Consider the following 25,017-nt stretch of genomic DNA (forward strand, 5'->3'; position numbering starts at 1 on the left):
ATAGCATAATAGTATATGTTATATATGCGTGTGTGTACATATATATAAAAACACAACTCCTTTTGCCCACTTCTTGCAGATGAGGCCTTGCCTCAGTGTCAGGCTATTCACAATGTCAAAACCTGTTCTGGTCTCTGGCAAGCACCTGTGTCAGTGAGGAACCCAAAGGGACATTCATACGTACTACCAGCAGCCTCCCAGCCTCACTAGCTCCCAGCTCCATCATCAGGGTTGTTCGCTCTCCTGCTAGCCACCAGCTCCAGCAGCTTAACTTCCTTCCACAGATATGCTCAGCTGCTCCCCTCCTGCAAGAACATCCCAGCAAAACCAACCACTCTTTTAAAACGAGGCAAGAAATGCATTATGTCTATCATCCTGTCTCTCACTAGCATGCCTGCGCACATCCCATCTGGAGGGCTGAAACTCAGGAACTTCAGATCAACTACTGTGTGACACAACAGCATCCTTTTTTCTTCCAAGCATTCAAGTGTTCGCCTCTCTCCTGAGTTTAGCAAAGGATTGGGAGAGAGTAGAGATCCCATGGAGATGATTTTTATCTTTTTAATAATAAACTGAAGAAATATTTACGGGAAACTGGTAAACTATTCAGGGAGGTAACACCCACTTATACTCAAAGGGTGGCTTGTTAGAGGCAGCAGAATGAAATCTGCTTCCAAAGCTGTATTGCAACATGGCTGGCAGCCTTCAGCTTCTCAGGACAATGCTGCTACCATGGCTATCCTACAATACTGACTACAAAGTCACAAGATTTTTAAGAAGCTAAAGGCTTGCAAGCCATGTTACTCCAAAATTCTCAGGAGTGAGGTTCTGCAGCCTCCAGCAAAACCTGTGGCTATGTAGAAAATAAAGTTCTCCTAGGTGGATGTTATGGGGACCACTAGAGACTATGAAAAAGAGCTGAATTAATTTCTTTTAGTTAGCAACTTACATTTAATATGTCATAGTTATGTTAATTTGGTGGTTAGTCAGATGGTTTTTGTTCATCTAACACTATTCCATACTTCGCACTCATGTTTGTCACACCACCAAAATGCATCAAGGGTAGGGACTGATGGTACCAAGGTGTGGACTTCCAAGCTTTCTGTCTGAAAAAAATCCATTTTACTACTATATTCTTGTTTGTTTTGTGGGACAAAGCAGAGTGTATTTGCTTGACCTGTTATCCTATCAGTGCCAAGAAATCTTTACTTCTCTCTTTGGCCTCTTCTAGGCATACAATCAAGTCCAATTGCCTTTTTGCTCTGAAGCCTTTTCTACAAAGAGCGATGAAAGTGAAGCCTTACTGACACACACAGGATGGCAGTGTGATCACCAAAGTAGCTTGAATCTATTGGTACAGGTATGATTAAGCTCTTCTCCTGTCATTTCCCTTAATGCATGCCAATTTGGCCTTGTCAGTCATTTTATTGAGTCTGACAGGAGCTTTCATCCAAATAACATCTCCAGAAGCAATCCAAAAGCACTGTGAATAGTGCAGGGCTGGAAATATTTTTCCTGTACTGAGAGCTTCTTTGGTTTAATTAAAAAAAGTAAGCATTCTCCCTTACTGAACCATAAAATCAGTTTCAAATTTTAGAAATCAAAATATCCACAGTATAGTTTAGGAAAAAAAAGTGAGGCATTATCAGAACAACTGGTCTTAAAAAACAAACAAACAAACAAACATTCATTTCCCCTAATGATTCATGTGAAAAAGAAAAGCACTACTTTTATTTTGGCTAGCAAGTTGATCAGGAATGTTCACCTTCCTTCTACAACAGCTTATTCAGCTAGTCCCTGACCATTTTCTTTTCAGTGCAGCACAGTACATCTGCTGAGTATTTTTACCATATGTTTAACAGATCTTCAGTGTATTCATTTAGCTGTCACTTCATTAAAGATATCATTTTATTGCTATACTGTCAGGCAAAATATCTTGAAGTTTGTCTTTTCATTCTTCTTCAAAGCTCTTTATGTACAAAGGAAGTTAAAAGTAAAGGAAATTTCCCCAAAAGACTAATAGTTAAGAACGGGAGGATTTTTTGGTTCAGCTTTCCTGATGCTTAAAATTTCACAGGTGATCTTCAGAAAGTTTGTCTTTTTGCTGTTTATTTTCAAGTGACTTGAGTTAACCGTAAGACTCTGCAATTTACTTGTCTATTCATCCTTCTCTGAAGGAGCTTTTGAGAGTCCAGAAAAGCTGGACTCAGGCATCACCACATCAAATCTTGGATTACATTCCTTCCAGAGGTAAAATCTCCTTAAATGTTCCCCATTCTCTAATTTTATATATATATTGATAGATAGATAATATATATACGCACACAATATAATTAGTAAGGGGGATGAAAAATCTTTGGATTCTCTCAAATTAGGATCTCACATTGCCATAAATCATCTTTTTCTCTTTTCTGTTTGAAAATGAGAAGTTATTGAAAGGTTAACTATCCTGGCTGAAGTTGATCATAGTTTCCCAGTGGTTTCTTTTTATAATTTGTCTTGCAGCTTGGGACATAGACACTTTCAGAGGCATTCAATTGTCTGGACTGTTTCACTGCACAATGAAACTAAAGATACTATTTGGATTTAAAGACTTTCTGTATTTGAAAGAGAAAAAAGAACCACCCATGGATCAGAAAGTGACCCCTTCAGAGAATAAAATGCGGTGGATGGTAGATACATTTCCTGTTTCTTCTTTGATTTTCCAGGGTGAACATTGAGCAACTCTAGCTCTAGCCTTTCCAGGCAAACCCTGGGACTTTGAATGAAATAGAGAGGACAATGAATAGGAGTTGAGATGAACAATTAATCATAACTGAGTCTATTATGAAGGACTAGCAAGAAGAGAAAGCAGTTAGAGAAAAATGAGTATTTCCTTGCAGGCTGTGAAACATTTACTCATAACATACATTTACTTAGTTCTCTAATCCCTGCGACATCCTTGGGAATAAATAAGGCTGAAAATGCTGACAGCATGCCCTCCTTTTTGTGTTTCTGGATAAGCAGACATATTATGCTTACCATGCTTGAAAGGGAAGTAAAATGCATAAAAGCACAGGAATGAGTCCTGTAATTTTTAACTTAGAAAGGAAAAAAATACGAAAACCTTAGAAGGAGCCTGAAGTTTTTAATCTTTTGCTCAATGGCATACAGGTGGCTCTCAGTAAGAAGATAACTTTGAATGTCTGAACATTTTCAATATCTTTAAGCAAGCTAAAACTTCAATACCATGCTAGCTTGTTCTTTTATAAACAGGCAACCAAGTTCAACAACCCAGAGAGCAAACACTGATGTGCCTTCTGAAAATGAGTGGCAGACACTGTATTTAACTTTGTCTTTAGTTTGCTATGCCAGCTTTTAAATAGCAAAATCTTAACAATATTTTTTTGCCTGATATCATCTGTCAATAATAGATCTAGTTGTGCTACTGGGTCCTTTGTAGGCTATGTCGTCTTGCAAATTTTGCAATTCTGCCATTCTTTTAACATTTTGACCAGATTTAAGCATTTGCGATTCTTCTTTCCAAAAGCTTGTAGCCAGTCACAAGGTAAAATAAAGTATTATTTATGTTTTGATAAAAACAGATGCTTGGGGGGGGAGAAAGGGCTGTAAAAACAAGCAACATACATGTGTCTTGCCATTCCTCCCAGTGGTTACCAAAGCAAGACTAGATAAGTTTTTTTTTTCTGTCAATATTGCAAGACATGTCTACAGAGTAGACAATTTAAGCACAATGCTACTGCTGGAAAGTAAGATAAGAAAGCTTCTGTTATGGTTTGACAATGAGCCAGCTGGGGTCCAGAGAATTACAGCTGTACACAAACAGAACAGCAGACATGCTAGTAAAGTCCTCCCAGCAGAGTTCATAAACTTGGGGCTACCACTTGCAGGCACGTTTAAACTGCACTCTGCCCCAAAGCTGTCACTTCTTTGAGGCACAGCACAGCACCGCAGTGAATGCACGTACACCTTGCAGACCCTTGCACCAATTACCTGCCTCTTTGGAAAGCACCTTCCCTTCTAAATTCTGTACGGTTCCTTTGATGCTCCATTGGGAAACAGTTTGCTTCTTATGACATTGTCTCTTACCAAATCTTTAGCACACATTGAGGAATTTTCCATGAGAATATCTAAGCCATGCCAGAAATACACATACAACAAACAGCAGTCCTCCTACCAGTAGGAACCATTACATTACATTGCTGCAGAGCAGCTCCAGATCTTCTCAACACCTACTACATTCACTTTACTGAAATAATTTCATCTGCCCTAAACTACACTATGGCTGATACAGAAAGAAATAGGCATTTCTATTTTTTCTTTCATCATGAGATACCCATACTGTGCCTGCTAGGTAGTTAGCAAAACACACTTAAGAGATTATAACAAAATAGAAGTTACACTAAAGATTCCAAGGAGATAAGGGTTCTAGGGAGGATGGGAGTAAAAAAGTGGTTCAGTTTTGGTCAAATTTGCAAGCTTCTTGCTCCAAAATGGACACACAATAAAGCAAATGCTGTGTAGCCTAAATTCAAGAGAGATTAATGGTTACACCTTCTGAAGACAATAAATCAGATTTATTCCTTTGCAACTGGTATGATAAAGTTATATATATAAGTGAAATAGAATAGAATCCAAGTCTTTTTTTCAATGGCTGGACCATCAAATAAACACAAACTAAGCAGAGATTTACAGCAGTATATGCAGATTTACAGCAGTGTATGCACAAACAAGTGCATATAAAGAAACCTTACTTGACATTTCATCCAACAACGGAGAAGCACAATTAAACAGATGATGAGACATTTTAAAAAATGCTTGAGAATTGTTCCAAAACTAATTTCACTATCATAAACATTGTTACCATTCCTTTTAACAAAATTTAAATGCATAGACACAACCAAATCAATCTCTTGGAAATAACTAAATTGAGGAATATCTTCTCCACATTAGTTAATAGCCTTTCGTCTTTGGCACAATCTACATAAAATGGAAGTAAGTTGTAATGTGAAAAGAATTGGCCAGAAAGCAAGAGAAAAGACATGGACATAAATATTTTTGCTTAGCTTGTCCTACAAGTTAATGCTTAGCTGTTGCGCTGATTTCATAGTTTTTAAAAATTCTATTTTTTCAACCAATATCATGATTTCTGCTTGATTTGCCTGCTTTAAAGTACCAATTCTCTCTCTAAGGGTCTTGGAGAAAAATAAAATTTGTAAAATACTGCACATAAGTCAGACTCCTTGAAAAATTCATGCCACCACAATATCTGAAACAGGTAAAATAATCTCATTGATATCACTATGTAAAAAGCAAATACTTAGAAGAGGCCAAAAAAATGCTTAGAAAAGGCTAAATGAGGGAAAAAGGGGAAAGAAGCAAAAACAACTCCAAGAGTTTGCATTTCAATTAAATCACACACGCATTGCTCCAACATCTCAGACAGATTGTAAAATAACCTGCTCAGGAGATCAGCTGTGTAGGCTGTGCACCTTTATGCTTCACCTACACTCCTTGATCCTGTTCATCTCCCCTAGACTGAACTCTTGCAAGCAGGGGAACTCAAACTTTTAACAAGTCTCCTTCCTTTAACCCAAATTCTTGAGCATCACATAAAACAACTTTGAAATCAGTAAAAAGACATGAGAATACAAGTTATATACACTGTGTCTGGAAACCATTTCACTGACCTTGAGGTGAAAGTCAAAAACGACCAGTTCAAGTTGGTCCCCTTGGCTCTTCTACAGCAGCTGAAAGATATAAGCACCTAGAAAAGGCAATTTACCACTTCGTAAGAGTCTCTTCAGACTTTTGCATCAAGTCCTATCCTAACAAGAATGAATGTGAAAGGGCAGTCAGTAACGATTGTAGGAGGTAAGCCAACAAAAATTATTGTTTATTCACAGAAGTAGCATGAAGTCTTATTGCTGACATTTATATTCTCCTTGGCCTCAAGTGATAACTAAATTAAATAATGGAGTTCAATACAGCCCCAATACTGTATCATATGCAGTACTCACTTTAATCAATCAACAAGAAACAAGCTGTTCTGAAACTGTGAAATCTTAAAGACAAAATGAAAATTAAGTTATTAAAAAGAGAGTTTATAAAGTATGTGGATTGCTGAAATTATGACAGCATTTTGTGGGTGGTTTTGTTGTTTGTTTTTTTTTTTTTTTAATAAAATACTTGTCCTTTAAAATGAATAAAAGATACAATGCAAAACCTGAACAAAATGTTTGATCCAGTAAAACAGTTGAGTGAAACAAATATCACCTCATATCAATTCAATACAATTAGCTAACAGTTACACCTATGTGCTGTTTCTCTGAATTTAATTTGTAGAACTGTAGAGGGTCTGGTTCGGAGATAAACTGATTTGTCTTTGTTTATAACCTTGCATGTTGTTGCACTAGCATGCTAAGCCATTGAGTGTTTTTTTTTATTGCTATTTCTTGCAAAAAAGCACCGTGTAGCAGTTTACATGTAAAACAGAGCTGCATTCTGCTACCTCTTAATATTCACGCAAAAAAGGAACTGTAAACATGAGGATAGACATCTACTTTTTCCCATCATTATCTTCCTTACTAGATTTCTAAATATATCGTGTAAATATTTTAAGATACATAGATGTAGTCTTTCAGTCCTTACATGGTATGAGATGAAAATGAGAAGCAGCAGACTGAAGTATCTTTACAGAAATGCATGGGATAGCACTACTTTCTGTCAGGAAATATTTTCCACAGTGCTTGCTCCTTTCTCACACAAAGAAAACCTCTTCCTGAATTTCCAGAAGTTCCAGCGTGTATCTTTATCTACGTTATAGAACAGTCTAAAGCATCTTCATTCTTATGTCCCTCTGAAAACCAAGAATGCTGTAAAAAGCAGTACGCTACTAAAACATAAGAAACCTCAGAAGCTCTATCGTTAACTTGGAGTATCAGCTAACTATATCCAATATGCCATTTTATAACACCAGGGACTACCCCTAGTTCCTTTCCGCTGATGCTGTTGTTGCTAAAATGTGCATTAGTATTGATCAGTTATTCTACAATGATATTTTTGCAGCTAAGTCAGCAGGAAGATTAGACCAAAAGTGGAAGATAACTTGTTCTGAGAACATCACAAATAAAAAGGTATTAATTGTTCATGTAAAATGTTGTAAATATTTCCTAGCTGTTAGAATAAAATCATATATATATATTCATTTCTTATACAGCTAGAAAACAGCAATTTGTTATATAATACTTGATTTAAAATGATTGTCATGACTTAGGTATATCATATTACGAAAAAAGGATTTAGTATATTTGGTGCATTTAGTTTGCGTTAGCTGATTACTTGTCATATTTTCAATTTGATTACTTCTAAGTGAAATCAGTCCAGAGATTTTCCATTGAGACAATGTCTGTTCATAAATCTTGGTTTATCTAGATGTTTGCACACACAATAACACATTCATTTGCTCTATGATTACTCAAATGATTGAAAAGCTTACATCTTAGGAGCAAGACGGAAGAGAATAAAGTAACGAGAATAAAGTAACACAATCAAAGTAGGGACAATGGAATTCATAATAGGAAATTTAGAAAAGGTTTCTCGGAGTAAAAAAACAAATACAGGTTGGTTTTGCTTCAAGCAGAGTTCTTGGCAGGTACATAATCCATACAAAAATAGTAAATTTGAAAAAACTAATGACAACCTCAAGAAGGTACAGGGAGCAACAGTATAATTTCTGCACACATGGGCTTCTGAAGAGTCTTATTCTTGGAGTTATGCAGTTGAATATCTTTTGTCATAGACTAAAATTTCATATAATTCCTCAAAAAAAGCATTGCATTGAAAATTTCCATAAAAGATCCACAGCAGCTAACTTCCCACAAAGAGTTTTTAATTGATACTGCCATTTTGAAGTCTTTGAAGAGACTTTATGACTACCTGAAGCAAACACCTGCTGACTATTCCCAGTAGCATACATTGTAAGTGGCATTTAAGTACCTGAAACAGATCTGAGAAATAATTTAGGTACTGATAAAATAGAAAATAAAGATTTCTTCCCACTCCAAGCACAGTTTGCCAGAAATGCAATGTCCTTCTGTTTCTTTGATCAGGAAGGAGACAGGAGGATAAGAACTCTAATTCAGCAATAATTAACTTTTTATCCTAAAAAGAGCACAGAAAAGGTAAGAGAGACACATAAACCGCTGTGAGCGGATTTTGGTGATTTTATTTGCTAGTTACATTATTAATATTGTGCATTATATGGCAACTGGCTTTCTCAAGTTAGAACTCTAAAGTGTTAAAAAAGGGTTTAAAACATTCACCCTGCATTAACCCCTCTGGGTGCTGTCCAAATTCAGTTTAACTAATAAGACAAGGATTATTTCGATTACATGAAACCATCTTTATTTTCACTGTAAGAGCCCACATGCACCACAGATCTTTCTGCAGAACTTGCAGTTGATGAATTAGTAGGTGATCAAGAATCCTGGTGAATGAAAGAGCTCTATCATTCTCATTTTAAAGCACATAAAACCAACCATATGATCATCTCTGCACGTTGAGCCAATGATTTAGACTGTGAGATGCAATTCAGGTAAGTGGGACAACACTAAAAAAACGGAGAAGGAACAGGGTGTGAAGAGAAACGTGCCATCATCTAAACAAATAACGTATTTAGGGCCAAAGGAAAACCATAATTTAGAAAACAAAAAGTTTATCAGAACCCATATTTGCTGCACACAAGCATTTAAGTTACAGTGTTTTTAAGTCATAGCACTAGATTTGTGACAAATTGTAGAGAACAAAATAGTTTCTGCAAAACTCAAAAAAAAAAAAAAAGGAGAAAAGCCTGTGAGCGCAAAGATCTGTGAGGCTATCAGACAATGCTGGCACATCTCCTGGAGTATCCCTATCATAGCCAGAGCTTGTTCCCTGGCATCTGCACAGTGAACCTTATCTTCCTGCTCTCTCCATGTTTGCCTAATCCTCTTCTCTTATCCAAAAGCTGGAACAGAAGGCACAGAGCAGAAGCAAATGCTATTATGAACATTATAAGCTGCCACTCTTTTTCCCCCCACTGGGTTTCCTGAAAAATTTGCCATCTTTCCCTCCATGCATTGGGATTTTATAGCTTCACTGCCCAGCTGCCCAGCATTTGGGGATGTTGAGCTCTTCTTTGCTGTACCCTGTATCACAAAATCCAGGAAGCACACAGCGAACACTGTAAAAGGTTTTTCAACTACTGAGAGTGGTATTTAGAAATAAATGATAGACTCTCTATTGCCAAGGAGTGTTTACAGAAAGAGCTAGGAGATGTGGGAAAAGGTATAGTAGGAAGTAGCTAAGGATTCAGGGAGGTGTGAGAATTGGGACTTGGGAGCAAAAGGAGGAGGGAAGGACAAGGAGGAAAGAAGTCAGCTATCAGATAGTTGTAAGGTCAGATATATATACACATATTCTTAAATCAACCAGTTCTACAAAACTAGTTAAAATAACCCTTACATGCAAAAATGCCAGTTTTAACAACGAGCTTGAAAAACTATTGAGATTTTCCTTCACAGAAAGCAAACATATATATTAGGGAAATAGAGATTACATGTGTCACTGAATTATTTACCTGCTTTTATACTAATACATTTTTTGAACAATCATTATGCACATGAATGCACCTATGTATTTTTTGAACAACGCTCCTTTTAAATAATCATCATCTGTCTTGTGAACTTTCCTGCCCACCTTTTCATTTTTAATAGAAAAGTCAGGTGTTTATAAATCTGTTGCTTTGCTGGTGGTGGTGGTGGTGGTTTGTTTTTGTTTGTTTGTTTGTTTGTTTTTTTGGCCAAGTGTACCACTCCCTGTTTATGAAGTGAGATGAGAGCTTGATATTTATGTGGTTAAATACAATTTACACTTCCTGCCTTTGAGGTGCAGCCATATATCATACTGTGTTATTTATCTTGCTTACTCTAGCTTTTTTTGTGATGAATTATTGAAATATGCCTGGAAGCATGGAGCCATTTGGAGCAAGGGTCTTACTAAAAAGTAAAACAGATAAAAGCACTCAGATAAAACAAGCAATCCTGTCACCAGCAGAGCTGAGCTATATTGCATAGAAAAGACCATTTTATTGGTCAAATTCTGCTTACAGCCACACTACTGAAACCTCATCGACTTCAGTGAATATAGTAGGTTGCTTAACTTCATCAGCTGCTTAAAAAAAATAGTGTAGTGACTATCCAAAGGCAAAACTGCCACAAGAAGCATGGAAATGTAATTTACATTGCTGTTACCTCCACAGCTAGGCTGCTGCTTCTGCCCAGAGAAGCTGCGGATGCCCCATCCACGGAAATGTTTAAGGCCAGGCTGGACAGGGCTTTGGGCAACCTGGTCTGGTGGGAAGTGTCCCTATCCATGGCAGGGGGTTGGAATTAGAAATTCTTCTATGCAGGCATAGAAGATAATTTGATGAGTACCCACAATGGTAACATGCCTACAGAGGAAGAACATAGGCAGGAGTCAGAGCACAAAGAGTAAAGAGAAGAGCAGATGGTTGGACAGGGACAGAAACAAGTGTAGAAGCAAGCAGTAGAGGACAGCCTGGAAAAAAAAAAAGCATATGGAAAGGTAGGAGCAAGAACTGAGGAAATGACCAGGCAAGGGTTTTTTTTCCTACTGAATTGAAAAAAAATTGTCAACATGTCATTTTGTCAAAATAAGGGTTATATTTGACTAAATACAAGGTACTTGGGGTCAGATTAGACTAAAGCCTCCATATTAAGCAATACTTTTTTTTTAATATTAAGTTTCTTTTTAAGTGGAAAAAAATATATATATTTTACTTCAGCAAAAAAAGAAACAGGGAAAAAAACTTTCCAAAGTGTTTCCTCCCCTATTTATGGGACCAAGACATTCTGAATTCAAGCAAATTCTTTGGAAAGTTTGGCTCAGTCCTGAATTATATTTCTAGTAGATTAATTGCTTTACTAAAAACATTATGCTAGCACTAGAAAAAAATGGTTCTGAAATAGAACTTGAAATATAACTCTGAAGTTAACAGAAATATCTCCTATCATCAAGAAGCTGTGAATCCCAAGGACAAGGTGCACGCCTACTTCTTGCTCAGAACAATTATTTTATATAAAGATGACCACATAACAGCTCCATTGGTACAAGCACCGATGTGTCTCTGAAGTAAATGCAGTTACCAGTTCTGCGTTAAACAATTTGGGCAGGTTAGATATGATTTCTGCAAAACTTAGTTTTCTTTGTTATAAATGATACACAGGTAGCGACAACACAAGCATTTGGAAGTTGTGTGTTTAACTGTTGAGAAAAGTCAGATTCACAGTTCTCTGTTCCTTACCACCTTACATCAGCTATGCAGAAGAATTAGTCATGTGATTGCATACCAGGCTACGAGAATCCCCCCCCATCAGAGGACAAGATGAATGATGATGTCTATAGAGATGCACTTGTCTGTAACACCCCTGTAGTAATAACAGCCAGGTAGCACCTTTTAAATGTGAGGATGGTTGGGTGCTGTGCTGGAAAACTGGATTCTCACCTGGTTTCTCCTCTCCAGCAATTTCAAAGCACATTCTTGACAGGAAGCCAGGATTTATGGGAACCTTACTTGAAATCTGAAGGTCTGGGCTCTTAACACAGAGTTCACAGTTGCAGCTGAAACCTGTGGGAGCTGTAGTTTCCTTCTCCCTTTGCAAGGTGCAAATCACATACCTCACTCAGAGGAGTTTAACAACAAATTGATCAAATTTTGCTTGTGAAACACGCAGGTGCTATACTGCTGAGAAACCCAGAAAAGGTTATGAAGAAATTAATATTTTGTATTTAGAGCAAGATATGGATGATTTATGTCAAACCTCAAACCACACATTTCAAGATGAAATCTAATTAAAATAGTGTCTGTCTCTCCCTTTTTCATTTAGAGAGTCCTGTTCAACTGATACCCTGAAGAAAGCAAAGATTCTGGAAGAAAAAAAGTATGTGATAATATAACTAGCTATAAAAGGCACATTGCACTTAACACAATAAAGCTGTGGCAGTTATGGTATGAGCTAGTTTTGGGGTGCTTTGCTACATTTTCTTCCTGTACACATTGGAAGTTTTTTTTTGGTTGGTTTTAATAGTTTAAGGTAATACCAAAGTAAACTCAAATTAGTGAGAAAGATTACAGTAAAAATCAGAAACATAGCACTGTTGACTTTACTTCTGTTCCATTCCTTCCGTGTACTTAAAAGACCCATCCATGAAGCCCCAAAACGTCATCATCGAAAATCAGAAAGCCATTTGAGTTTCTGATCAGAAATAGTTGTGTAGTTTCTAGGATGCTGAACGAAGCTTCGCTTGCAAGTTAATTCACTTTTAGCATGCTAATATATTTTTTTTCTGTTCAAATCAAATTTCAGGCATTACCTATACAATCATTGACATGAAGAAATTTGATATTTAGACAATATGAAGATAATCATTCTGCCAACCGGTTTTTGTAAGAAAATCCAACTTTTTTTGTTTAAATGACATGGAGAAAGACAGAATAATTCTTGTCACAACACATAATAGTTTATGCAAGCAAGATATCACAGTATCACAGTATCACAGATTTCTAGGTTGGAAGAGACCTCAAGATCATCGAGTACAACCTCCGACCTAACACTAAGTACTCCACTAAACCATATCGCTAAGCTCTACATCTAAACGTCTTTTAAAGACCTCCAGGGATGGTGACTCCACCACCTCCCTGGGCAGCCCATTCCAATGCTTAATAACCCTTTCGGTAAAGAAGTACTTCCTAACATCCAACCTAAAACTCCCCTGTCGCAACTTTCGCCCATTCCCCCTCGTCCTGTCACCAGGCACGTAGGAGAACAGACCAACCCCCACCTCTTTACAGCCTCCTTTAAGGTAACTGTAGAGAGCGATAAGGTCGCCCCTGAGCCTCCTCTTCTCCAGGCTGAACAAGCCCAGCTCCCTCAGCCGCTCCTCGTAAGACTTGTTCTCCAGACCCCTCACCAGCTTGGTCGCCCTTCTCTGGACTCGCTCGAGCACGTCCATGTCCTTCCTGTAGCGAGGGGCCCAAAACTGAACACAGTACTCGAGGTGCGGCCTCACCAGAGCCGAGTACAGGGGCACAATCACTTCCCTAGACCTGCTGGCCACACTGCTTCTTATGCAGGCCAGGATGCTGTTGGCCTTCTTGGCCACCTGGGCACACTGCTGGCTCATATTCAGCCGACTATCAACCAATACTCCCAGGTCCCTCTCGGCCAGGCAGCTTTCCAGCCACTCATCTCCCAGCCTGGAGCTCTGCTTGGGGTTGTTGCGCCCCAGGTGCAGGACCCGGCACTTGGCCTTGTTGAACTTCATACAGTTGACCTCAGCCCATCGCTCCAGCCTATCCAGATCCTCCTGCAGAGCCTTCCTGCCCTCGAGCAGATCGACACACGCACTTAGCTTGGTGTCATCTGCAAACTTACTGAGGGTGCACTGGACGCCCTCATCCAGATCATCGATAAAGATATTAAAGAGGACCGGCCCCAGTACCGAGCCCTGGGGGACACCACTAGTGACCGGCCTCCAACCAGATTTGACTCCATTCACCACAACTCTCTGGGCCCGGCTGTCCAGCCAGTTTCTAACCCAGCAAAGCGTACACCAGTCCAAGCCCCGAGCAGCCAGTTTCTTGAGGAGAATGTTGTGGGGAACTGTGTCAAAAGCCTTACTGAGGTCAAGGTAAACCACATCCACAGCCTTTCCCTCATCCACCAAGCGCGTCACTTGGTCATAGAAGGAGATCAGGTTTGTCAAGCAGGACCTGCCTTTCATAAACCCATGCTGACTGGGCCTGATCGCCTGCTTGCCCTGCAAGTGCCGCGTGATGACCCTCAAGATAATCTGCTCCATGAGCTTTCCTGGCACTGAGGTCAAACTGACAGGCCTATAGTTCCCCGGGTCTGCCCTGCGGCCCTTCTTATAGATGGGCGTCACATTGGCTAGCCGCCAGTCAACTGGGACCTCCCCCGATAGCCAGGACTGCCGATAAATGATGGAAAGCGGCTCGGCCAGCTCCTCCGCCAGTTCTTTCAGTACCCTCGGGTGCATCCCATCCGGCCCCATCGACTTGCGCACATCCAAGCTCCGTAGCAGGTCGCCAACCATTTCCTCATGGATAGCGAAGGCCACGTCCTGCTCCCCATCCCCTTCCACCAGCTCAAGGCACTGGGTATCCAGAGAACAACCGGTATTGCCGCTAAAGACTGAGGCAAAGGCGGCATTAAGCACCTCAGCCTTTTCCTCATCCTTAGTAACTAGGTTTCCCCTCGCATCCAGTAAAGGATGGAGATTCTCCTTAGTCCTCCGTTTCGCGTTGATATATTTGTAAAAGGATTTTTTGTTGTCTTTTAACGGCAGTAGCCAGGTTGAGCTCCAGATGAGCTTTGGCCTTTCTAATTTTCTCCCTGCACAGCCTCGCTACATCCTTGTAGTCCTCCTCAGTGGCCCGCCCTTTTTTCCAAAGATTATAAACCCTCTTTTTTCTGCTAAGCACAAGCCGCAACTCTCTGTTGACCCAGGCCGGTCTTCCTCCACGCCGGCTCGTCTTTGGACACGTGGGGACGGACCGCTCCTGTGCCATCACGATTTCCTTCTTGAGGAGCGCCCAGCCTTCCTGGACTCCTCTGCCCTTCAGAACCGCCTCCCAAGGGACTCGGCCAACCAGCGTCCTGAGCAGCTCAAAGTCAGCCCTCCGGAAGTCCAATACAGCAGTTTTACTGGTCCCCTTCCTGGCCTCGCCAAGAATAGAGAACTCTACCATTTCGTGGTCACTCTGCCCAAGACAGTTTCCGACCACCACATCTCCCACCAGTCCTTCTCTGTTTGTGAAGAGAAGGTCTAGCGGGGCACCACCCCTGGTAGGTTCGCTGACCAGCTGCGTCAGGAAGCTATCTCCCACGCTCTCCAGAAACCTCCTAGACTGCTTTCTCTGTGCCGTGTTGTGTTTCCAGGATATGTCCGGGAAGTTGAAGTCCCCCACGAGGACCAGCGCCGACGATTTTGCAACTTCTGTCAGTTGCCTATAGAACTCCTCATCCGTCTCCTCATCCTGGTTCGGCAGTCTATAACAGACCCCGACCAGGAAGCTAGCCTTGTTGGCCTTCCCGCGGATCCTAACCCACAGGGATTCAACCTTATCATTCCCAGCCTGGAGTTCCACAACATCAACATCAAAAGATTCTCTAATGTAGAGAGCCACGCCACCACCCCCTCTGTGCTGCCTGTCCCTCCTGAAGAGCCGATAGCCAGGCATTGCAGCACTCCAGTCGTGGGAGCGGTCCCACCACGTCTCCGTGATGGCAACCAAGTTGTAGCCTGCCTGCTGCACAATGGCTTCCAGCTCCTCCTGTTTGTTACCCATGCTGCGTGCATTAGTGTAGATGCACTTCAGCTGGGCCATCGCCTTCTTCCCCGGCCTAGCCATTGGTTCCCCCGGCACAGCTCCAACAAGCCTTGTTTGAGCCCCGTCCCCCTTCTTACCTAGTTTAAAGCGCTCTCTATGAGTCCCGCCAGCTCCTGGCCTAGGATCCGTTTTCCCCTTGGAGATAGGGACCCGTCTGGGGCCATCAGGCCGGGTGCCGAGTAAAGCTCCCCATGGTGAAAAAACCCAAAATTTCTGTGCTGGCACCAGCCTCTGAGCCACCTATTAACCACGCGAGCTTTCCATGTCCTCTCCGTGCCTCTCCCTTCCCCCGTAGGGATGGACGAAAACACCACCTGCACTCCCGCTCCCCCCACCAATCGTCCCAGCCCCCTATAGTCCTGTTTGATAGCCTTCAGGCTTCTCTTTTCAACATCGTCACTGCCAGCCTGGACTATCAAAAGCGGGTAATAGTCAGAGGGGTGAACCAGGTTTGGAAGCTTCCTGGTAATGTCTCTGACCCTGGCCCCAGGGAGGCAGCAGACTTCCCTATGTGTGGGGTCGGGCTGACAAATAGGGCCCTCTGTTCCCCTGAGGAGGGAGTCACCCACAACAATCACCCTTCTTTCTTTCTTGGTGGAGGCAGTCCTGAGGCGTGGAGTCAACTTCCTCACCTCAGGCATCCTCCTGGGTAGGCTTCCTACCTCATCCTCACCCACCAGTCTCTCCAGCTCCAGGGCCTCAAACCTATTGTTCAAGGGCACCTGGGAAGGCGGCACCGGAAGGGGAGGGCATATATATTTAAGAACTTTTGCAAGTGTCTTCACATTTTCAAGTACAGGGCAAAAAACTACCTGCAAGTAAAGTGACATCTAATATTTAGAGTTCTGACTCTTTTAGGTAAACCTCTTCTACCTTGACAGAGCATTATTCAAAACCAACTAAATTCATAAAATAAACGTGCAAAATTATGTGTTAAGCATATAAAGAGCCCCCTCCCTAGGTCAGTGAGAAGCTGGCAGTGAAAGCTCAATTTTGGTCATTTTTCCAACTATCTCCCATGAGCTTTATGCATCAGCCTGACTGTTAGAATACATGAAACAGAAGAATCTATTTTCTCCTGTGTGTGTTTTATACTAGCATCGGGGAGGGAGAAGAGGAGACTTCAAAGTTAAGCGTTGACCACTACTGCATGTTACAGGATACTCAGTTCTGCCTGGGTCTGATGAGCACATACAGATGCATTTCCTGATTGAGTTGTCAGGAGACTTTAGTAGACAATTTTCTAAAGACCAGCTGGTCCTGAACATGAGTTGGACACAAAGCCATACATCACTGTCAAAACGCAAGGAGTTTTTCCTAGAGGTTGAAATTAGGGTCCATTCACAGTTTAGTTCCCTTATGGATGAGGCAATAGCTCAGCAGGATTTCCAGGACCATAGCTTTGGATATAACTGCCTGAGTGCTGCTGCAGTTTTGGTGCCAGCAATTTTTTCTGCAGTCCAGCCCAAGAAACATTTGCCATTTAAATATTCCACAGACCCAATCAAATGACAAAAGCCACCTACCAAATTCTAAGTGAATCACAGCAAGTCACACAGAAATGCAGAAAGAAGAATAACAGGACAGACCTGGGTCATGTGAAAGGCAAAGTTTTAGAAAGTCTTTAAAATAAAAATCCAAATCTCATTTTCAGTAATAGAATATGAATAGGACAAGTTTTTGTTGGTAGTCCCATAAGGTTCCTCTCTGCTTTTTCTCACATGAACTGTGGCACACCGCAAAAGCACGTTGTGACTTCCAGCCTAGCAACTCATATATATCTTCTGCCAAAGCTAAAGGGAAAACTGGACAACTAATGCTTTAGAAATTGTGTTAACACCTTGCTACATAGCCATACATAGTTCAGGCACTTCAAAGCAGCTGTATTAAAAAAAATTAATCACCTAATGAATTCAAATGTTTCTTAAGTGCCTTTTTATAAAACCCGTTTATGAGGTGTGCACCTGTAGCTTGCTGGCAATGCAAAAGGAAAAAGTAAAGGGACAGGTAAATGAAATACACACAGGTGTACGAAAAGAGAATAACACATTGTTTACAGTCTGTTTTTCAAATCCGCATAGAAACTCAGAGGCGCTCTTGTTAAACTGAAGTGCTCAAGTAAAATGCCCTGGAGGCCAATGAACATACTGCAGATTTTGCAGTGAATTGGAGGCAAGTCACTTAGCATAGATTTTTAGCTTAATTAGCTACATTCTACAATTTGTAAACACAGACAAAAATTCAAGATGTATTTGTTTTCATGAGATGCATTGTGAAAACAGTAATAATGGGAGCTCAGCAATTCGGCTCCATGTTTAATACACTGTATGCAATACTCTTCAGGTGTATGGTAATGCCAATCCTAAGCAGCAAAGCTTCAATATTTAAATACTTCGAGTTAATGCACACTGGCTGGTAAGATATTCCTCAAAGAGATGTTTTGAATGTTAGTCTAAAACCTAATAGCACTTTAAAGCAATCGACTGCAAACAGATCACATCTCAGAGCAAGTACTGTTAATGGTGCTAAATGCCCTAAATTCCCTGCAGTGTTTTTAGCAGTATTATTTGTCAGTGAGAAAGTTCATGCAAGACAAGGGTTGTGTGACTGGAGCATTTCACCCCAATAGGTATATGCAGCATCACTTCAGTAGTGGATATCTAGGGGGTTGCCTTTGAGAAATCACCAACAGGCCAAAGAGACATCTGCCAGCAGGATACCTACATATTCAAAAAGGTGAATCAGTCCTTTATTTAGTCAGTCTTGGCACCACTCTTGCCTGAGTCATTTAGATGCAAAATAAAGAGGAGGAAGAGAAGAGGAACATAAGAAAGTAGGATCTGAGTGGATTGGACAGAATTACTTTTAAGTGCTCCCTGAGGAAAGCAACCTGATATGGAGGATATGCTGCAAGTAAGCAAGATCTCATAAGATGACCAGGCCAGGATCCACAACTGGCTAGCTTAAAATAAGCATTTTTTGAATGTTTTGTGTTAGTCCACTGGAAGATACCATTCTCAGTTTATCTTGTTTTTGTAAGGGTGAGGGGAAATTTCACATTTCAGGATTTTTCCTACTCTGTTCTGCGACAGGCAACAATACATCCAAACAAGCAATATGTAACTCAGTCATTTTCTGAAAAACACACTTTGATATTTAAATGAATAAATGAATGACAATTTTTGTTTTCTATTAAACATCAAGAGGACACAAATTTGTAAAGTTAGTCTCTCACTTGACACGAAAGTGTTTTTGTTTAAAAGACAGTTACTGATTACTTTCTATACACTTCCAACATTTTGAATAATTATTCTTTGGAATTAATTAATGCATAGTTTTATACGTTATTACCCATAACTCTATATTTTCTATTATTTGTATTTAAAAAAACCTTCCAATGGCGATGGCATTTATTATTATTATTCAAATCTTCAGCATACAAATATTTTCATCACCCAGTAAATAATTTTGACCTTGCTGGAAGCAGCAATTTTTCTTCTGGTAACCCATAGCCATTTTTTCAGTATTATTCCCTCTGGGTGTTGTTACCTCTCAGTGTGCTTTGTTTGCAAGCACTTGGACTTACAGTTGTAGAATAACAAAGAAAAAGTCACTCATAAATCCCACCAGGCATTATTCTTTTTTTTTTTTCCCCCCCTTCACCTCTGAAGGACAGATTGAATCTAAGGAAATCTCCTCACATTTCTGAGTTATATGTCTGTATTTTCATTTTTTAATTTCAAAACAAATGAACATATAACTCTTAAGACTGCAGAGAACATGCAAATGAACTGGGCAAATATTCCCAAATATATTATGGATTTAATCTTCATGGAAGGATTATTGCCCTTTCAAGAGGACAAAGTAGTAAGGACATTGAACCAACCGTTTCAACAGGAGGAGTTTTACAGAACAGAGTTGCCCTACCAAGCAGTAAACTTACTTGCTGTACAAGTTGTCTGCAAGAAATATGTTAACACACAACTAGAGCAGACAAATACCATTTGCTCTGCAAGCAGTTGGACTGAATTGTGTTAAACCAGTTATGATAAAATACCAGCTTTGTTATTCTTATTAAGTAGTATCATCTAATTCACACCACAGATCCTGGTTCCATGCTCTCTGCAACCCTACTGAAATTTAAACACTTCTACCCAAGCAAATAGCAAAAGACCACCTCCTGTAGAATGAGGACTGGTGTTATCTTTGCGAGCTTGTAAAGCATGAAACTGTTCAGCTTTTGAAGTAAGTTTATTCAAGCTTCTTTCATTAATTCATTTCCTGACAGAACCACGGGTAGCTTTGTACTGGTGATTTACCCAGCTCTCATAGGATTTTGTTGCTGAATTCGCTTAGGAAGCCACAGACAGTTTAAAGTTGATAAAAAATTTCACTGATTGAAATACAGTCAGTCTCAGAGTAAGGACTTCACCAGGTGGAAGGTCTTCAGCCTGCCTATACCTCCCCTCAAAAAAAAAAAAAACAACTTTTCCATGCACTCAATTCCAACTGCATTAACCCCTATGCACTAATCTCCAGAGCCTACACAGAAGTTCAGTGTTAGATGCTCCTGACCACTGGTACCACCATCCCGCTAGGGATCCAACTGGAAAACAGAGGACTAAATTACACCATCTAGACCCCCCTCAGGAGAAGTAGTTCCCCATTTTCAAATGCTAAGTCTGATCACATTTAAATACTGACTCTACTTCAGACACAAAAAGGAAAGCTCAGTAGAACAGCAGTTTTGGAAATCAGCATGATCAACAGTAATGATACTGTGAATTCTCTCTCAGGTGGTTTCCATAACAGACGAGGCCTGGTCATTCTCTGACCACTCTGAGCAGCCGTCAAGGTAATTGGACACTTACTCTCTAACGACGGTTATACGGCAATCATAGCTCATTGTGCAGGCTTGAAGGGCTCTGTGTGCTGGAGATTTCCAGAGAGCTTTTCCAGCACAAACTATCACAGGTCTGTTGCTAGTTAAGTAATCCCCTGCCAGCATGCAAGAGCTGCTCAGTCTCGATAGCCTCAGCAAGTTTATCTGTGTTTATCTGTGCTGCTCCATAATGATTTTACTGCTTACCACTTGCAGTAAACCCTCAGAGCAGTGAGGCGCAAGATCACAAATCTGCGACTCAAAAGAGGAGTTTCCCCCCCTCCAGTGGCTCAGTCTGAGGCTCATCATCATGGCACAGGGAGGCACTGCTAAGAATAATCCTTACAATAGCAATGGCAGATAACAGTCTGTCAACACCCAGCAAATACTAGGTTCAACTCAACTTCAAATCACTTCAAAGCACATACGAACATATTTGCAAATAAGAGTTGTCTCTCTCTACTTACCTACATATGCCATCAAGAGGTTCCCACAAAAAACTTCCTACCCCTTTGTAAATATACTAGTTTTATTCCTTTATTATCCCAATAATGTGATATATTTGTGCAATAAGTGACTTTTATTTGTGCAATGAGAGTGTCAAGTTAATAGCATAAACTTTGCTAAGCATAAATATATAAATAGAAGTTTTATTCATCCTTTAAAAGTCCTACTTTCAAACACAGCACCTCTATTCTTCTTTTCTTAAATCTATGTTCATTAGTCTGTATTCTTAAAGGAAGTCCTCCCCATCCCACAGAAATAGTTACTCAGAGTATTTATCAGTTAGACACACTTGAAAAGAAGAATGTCAATGCACTTCTGCTTTTATGGAAACTTGCAATAGAAAAAGCCTACAAAAGCCTTTTGTATCATTTAGCTCAATCATTCCTAGCCAAGAAATTCCATAATGACTCAAATTATAAAGAATACAGGAATGGAAGAAAAAAAGTGTAAAAACAAGTAAATAGCCCAACCTACTTTCCTTTCAGTTCTCCCTCTCCAGAAATAATAAGAAAAATGAAAAAAATCTTAAGTAGGACACAAATGTTAGCAATTCACCAGACTATTTTTCATCCAGCTTCATGTTCACTCGGAAGCTATCAGCTTAAACTTGTGTATCAAACATGACCCTTTCCAGCACCATCACTGGTCAAACTGAATTTTTATTGGTTAGGAACAGAAAAAAGTAACTGGACTTGGTTGAGTAAAAGCTCAACACTTCTTCTGTTGACAAAGCTTACACTTCTCCAAATGGCAGGAACAAGCATCATTTAGTACTTGAGTATTTGTTACTGCTAGGGCTGGAACACAGGTGTATATTACTTTCTAAGTAAACTTCTCTACCCACTAATATGCACACAGTACTATTCCCCATGACCTCTCCCATCTGGTGAGTATTTCAGTAGTTTTACAGAGCGGAGAAGCAACAGTGGAAGAAAAAGACAGAACCTAATAGTTTATATGCCATAAATCACTTACAAAGTGACAATCTTGAGATCAGAATTTAAAATACAGTTCTGAAGTGAAAAGACTCTGAACTGACTGAATACTGAATGTGATGTTTGGTATATCGAGCCTCCAGAGCTTTCAGACAAAGCACAACATATCCTCTGGCCATACAGGCACTTTTTTTTTTCCCTCCTCCTTTTTAAGAGGGGTGGGGAGTGGAATTGTCCAATGCAGAAAGTAGCCAGAGGTGTCATCTGTAACATACAACTGAATTATCAATATTACGATATTTTAGATAAAATAGATTTGAATGCTAGTCTTTAGCTTGAAACTCCTGACTTGCTTGGCTTAAAAACAGACATCAGAACTGCTTACGTTCAACATTAAAGGGAATAAAAGCATAATACACTGCTACCAAAAGAGTCTGCACAGTATTCTGGGTACATTTATGAGGTGATCCATTTCATAGCCTATTCCATACAAAAGGACATACATTCAGTGCAAACCAGAATAAACCATTTAAAAAGTTTTCACAAAAATGTAAATGAAATCCAGATTCCAAACAAGAATGACATGCAGCAAAAATTCCATATTTTGATGCAATACACCCATCACAGCTTAAGAAATGTTTTCCCTCCTTGATCACAGTGGAAATAATTTCTTTTTTTCATCACTGCTGAGTTTTTCCCATTCCATTAAGAAAGCTTAATTCTAGCTCAAGATGTTTGATTTTTTATTTATTTATTTAGTATCTTTAAACTTCAGTTGTAATTGAATCAACAGAAGTACTATCTAATCATATTGTTCTGCTATTTATGAAGCTTTCTAAATCTCTCAGCAAGTAAATTAGTGTCATATCAAACTGCTGAGCCTGAATTTTTCTGGCAGAGACAGATGTAGGGCACTTTCCTTTAGTACGTAACAGCAGCTCCTGTTTTTAAAAATAACTCTACCCCATTCCTTGAACTTCATAATCCAGTCTATTCAGGAACATGACACTTACATCGGTCAACTACAACTAAGAGGAAACCATTTAAGATGCAGCCTTCACAAAGTGAATATCACCTATTCATTCTAAGGCAATTATTACTGCTAATTAGAAATTAGCATTATAACTTGTACTAACATGGTTATATTAAAACTTGTTTTTTTTTCATAAAACAAACCTTTAGATACTTTTGACAGTAAGCAGCTTCAGTGACAGAATGTTTAATGATGACATAATAATAGCAAATCAAAACCTTTATCTATTATGTAGTTCAGTCTATACTCAAATGGGCAATCCCAGTTGAGGAAGATAAATCTGCAATCTCATCTAAGAAACCTAAATGTAAACTTTCTTCCTACAAAAACAATCTGCCATACTAAAATGTATTATTAATGAAATTATGCTAATTCACTTGCATTTTTGCAACTTTTCAACAGTTACTTGTCTGTCATAGGTTTGGTATCAACATCCAAACTCATGTCTATTGACTTTAAAGACTGTGAACTTAATGGAATTTGACTTTACATGTCAAAATGTTTTACATCAGTTTTTGGACTGTATTAGTATATAATATTAACATACATTTTTAAAACCTGCTTCAGAGGGAGACAAGGCGTAAGGATGCTAGTTATTTGGAAAAAGTACTTTATAGGATTTGGTAATTCTGACATCATTTCCCTCTCCAAAACAAGTTTTTTAAAGAATTCTGAAAATTATGCGAGACTTATGTGATTGATCTTTGCAAAAAATATTGTATATCAGAAGAAAAATAGAGAAAATGCTGCTACATACCTAATTTACAGCATAAGTCACAGCAGTGAATTTTAAAGACATTTATTTAATGCACTTAAGGGTCTGGTGCAATAAGCACACAAAGAAAACCACTCTATAGCACAGCCAACATTTCCAAATAAGACCATGCCTACAGGTAGCCTCCGTAATAGAAGCGCTTATCACTTGCCAAAACTAACAGAGAAATCAACAGTTCTGAAAATCAGGCCACTCTTAATTAAACAATCAAAGATGTATTATGAGAATACTTGCCGAGGCGACCGGCTCCGGGGCAGACGCGTGCTGCAGCGGAGCGCGGGATCGGGACAGGCAGGGCTATTTGTCGGGCATCGAGCCTACGTGAGGGAGCCGCCAGGCACCGGCAGCCCTCGTGAGGGAGGCTGACGAGGCGTAGGCGGAGCCAGCAGCGTCAGCGACAGCTCCTCCCCCCGGCCGTTCAAAGGCAGCCCTTAGGGAGCGCGAGCGACCAGGAGCGCGGCGACCAGGTCCGGCAAACAGGGAGTGACGCGGCAGTTAGCGCAGGCAGGGCGGGCAGGAAGGGCGGAGCGCTCACACCCGCCCATAGGGACAACTCCTCTAACGGAACTCTCCCCCGTCAGCTGGGCTGCGATGGTCTCCACCAGGCACGGTGCTTTCTCTAGGAAGTCAGTGCACACCCAGACCGACTGCCCGCCCAAACATGCGGCAGTTCAGGTCTCCGGATGCAGGGAGTGTCTGAGCCTCTTGCTGGCATCGGCGGGGGGCAGAGAGACTGCCTGCGTGAGGTGCGAGCAGGTGGACGACCTGGTCCGCATGGTGGCGGAGCTCAAGGAGGAGGTGCAGAGGTTGAGGGATATCAGGGAGTGCGAGCGGGAGATAGACTGGTGGAGCACCTCCCTGCAGGACCGGAGGGAGAGGGACCAGGGTGAGACGCTCCAAAGGGGGGTGGACCCCCTGCCCTGTCGCCATCGGGCAGAGGGAGGGGACCTGTGAGTTGAGGAGGAATGGAGACAGGTCCCTGCTCGACCTCGCAGGAGATGCCCTCCCCTTCCGGTGCCGCCTTCCCAGGTGCCCTTGAACAATAGGTTTGAGGCCCTGGAGCTGGAGAGACTGGTGGGTGAGGATGAGGTAGGAAGCCTACCCAGGAGGATGCCTGAGGTGAGGAAGTTGACTCCACGCCTCAGGACTGCCTCCACCAAGAAAGAAAGAAGGGTGATTGTTGTGGGTGACTCCCTCCTCAGGGGAACAGAGGGCCCTATTTGTCAGCCCGACCCCACACATAGGGAAGTCTGCTGCCTCCCTGGGGCCAGGGTCAGAGACATTACCAGGAAGCTTCCAAACCTGGTTCGCCCCTCTGACTATTACCCGCTTTTGATAGTCCAGGCTGGCAGTGACGATGTTGAAAAGAGAAGCCTGAAGGCTATCAAACAGGACTATAGGGGGCTGGGA

At 40.7% G+C, this 25,017-nt stretch overlaps 1 protein-coding gene and 1 long non-coding RNA gene across 18 annotated transcripts in view; one reads left to right on the forward strand and one right to left on the reverse strand.

Moving 5' to 3' along the window:
• The window catches only part of LOC308194362 (uncharacterized protein), a 230,823-nt gene extending 206,767 nt beyond the window's left edge, over positions 1-24,056 (reverse strand). For 15 of the 17 annotated variants that reach the window (XR_013950465.1, XR_013950466.1, XR_013950467.1 and 12 more), the window contains exons 1-2: positions 23,842-23,973; positions 5,691-5,828 (exon numbers count right to left, since the gene is read on the reverse strand). The gene's annotated coding sequence lies outside the window, so the exon portion shown is untranslated. Of the gene's footprint in view, positions 1-5,690; positions 5,829-23,841 lie in introns of all 17 variants that reach the window. The other 2 variants (XM_080590232.1, XM_080590231.1) reach the window with 1 other exon arrangement.
• On the forward strand, positions 5,768-13,657 carry LOC308194367. Its single transcript, XR_013950482.1, has 3 exons — positions 5,768-5,874; positions 7,069-7,136; positions 11,949-13,657. It is a non-coding gene; the product is annotated as an uncharacterized lncRNA (long non-coding RNA).
• Positions 24,057-25,017: the final 961 nt, after the last annotated feature.

The sequence above is a fragment of the Anser brachyrhynchus genome, assembly GCF_964034855.1.
Source record: "Anser brachyrhynchus genome assembly, chromosome: 4".
Lineage (NCBI taxonomy): Eukaryota > Metazoa > Chordata > Aves > Anseriformes > Anatidae > Anser > Anser brachyrhynchus.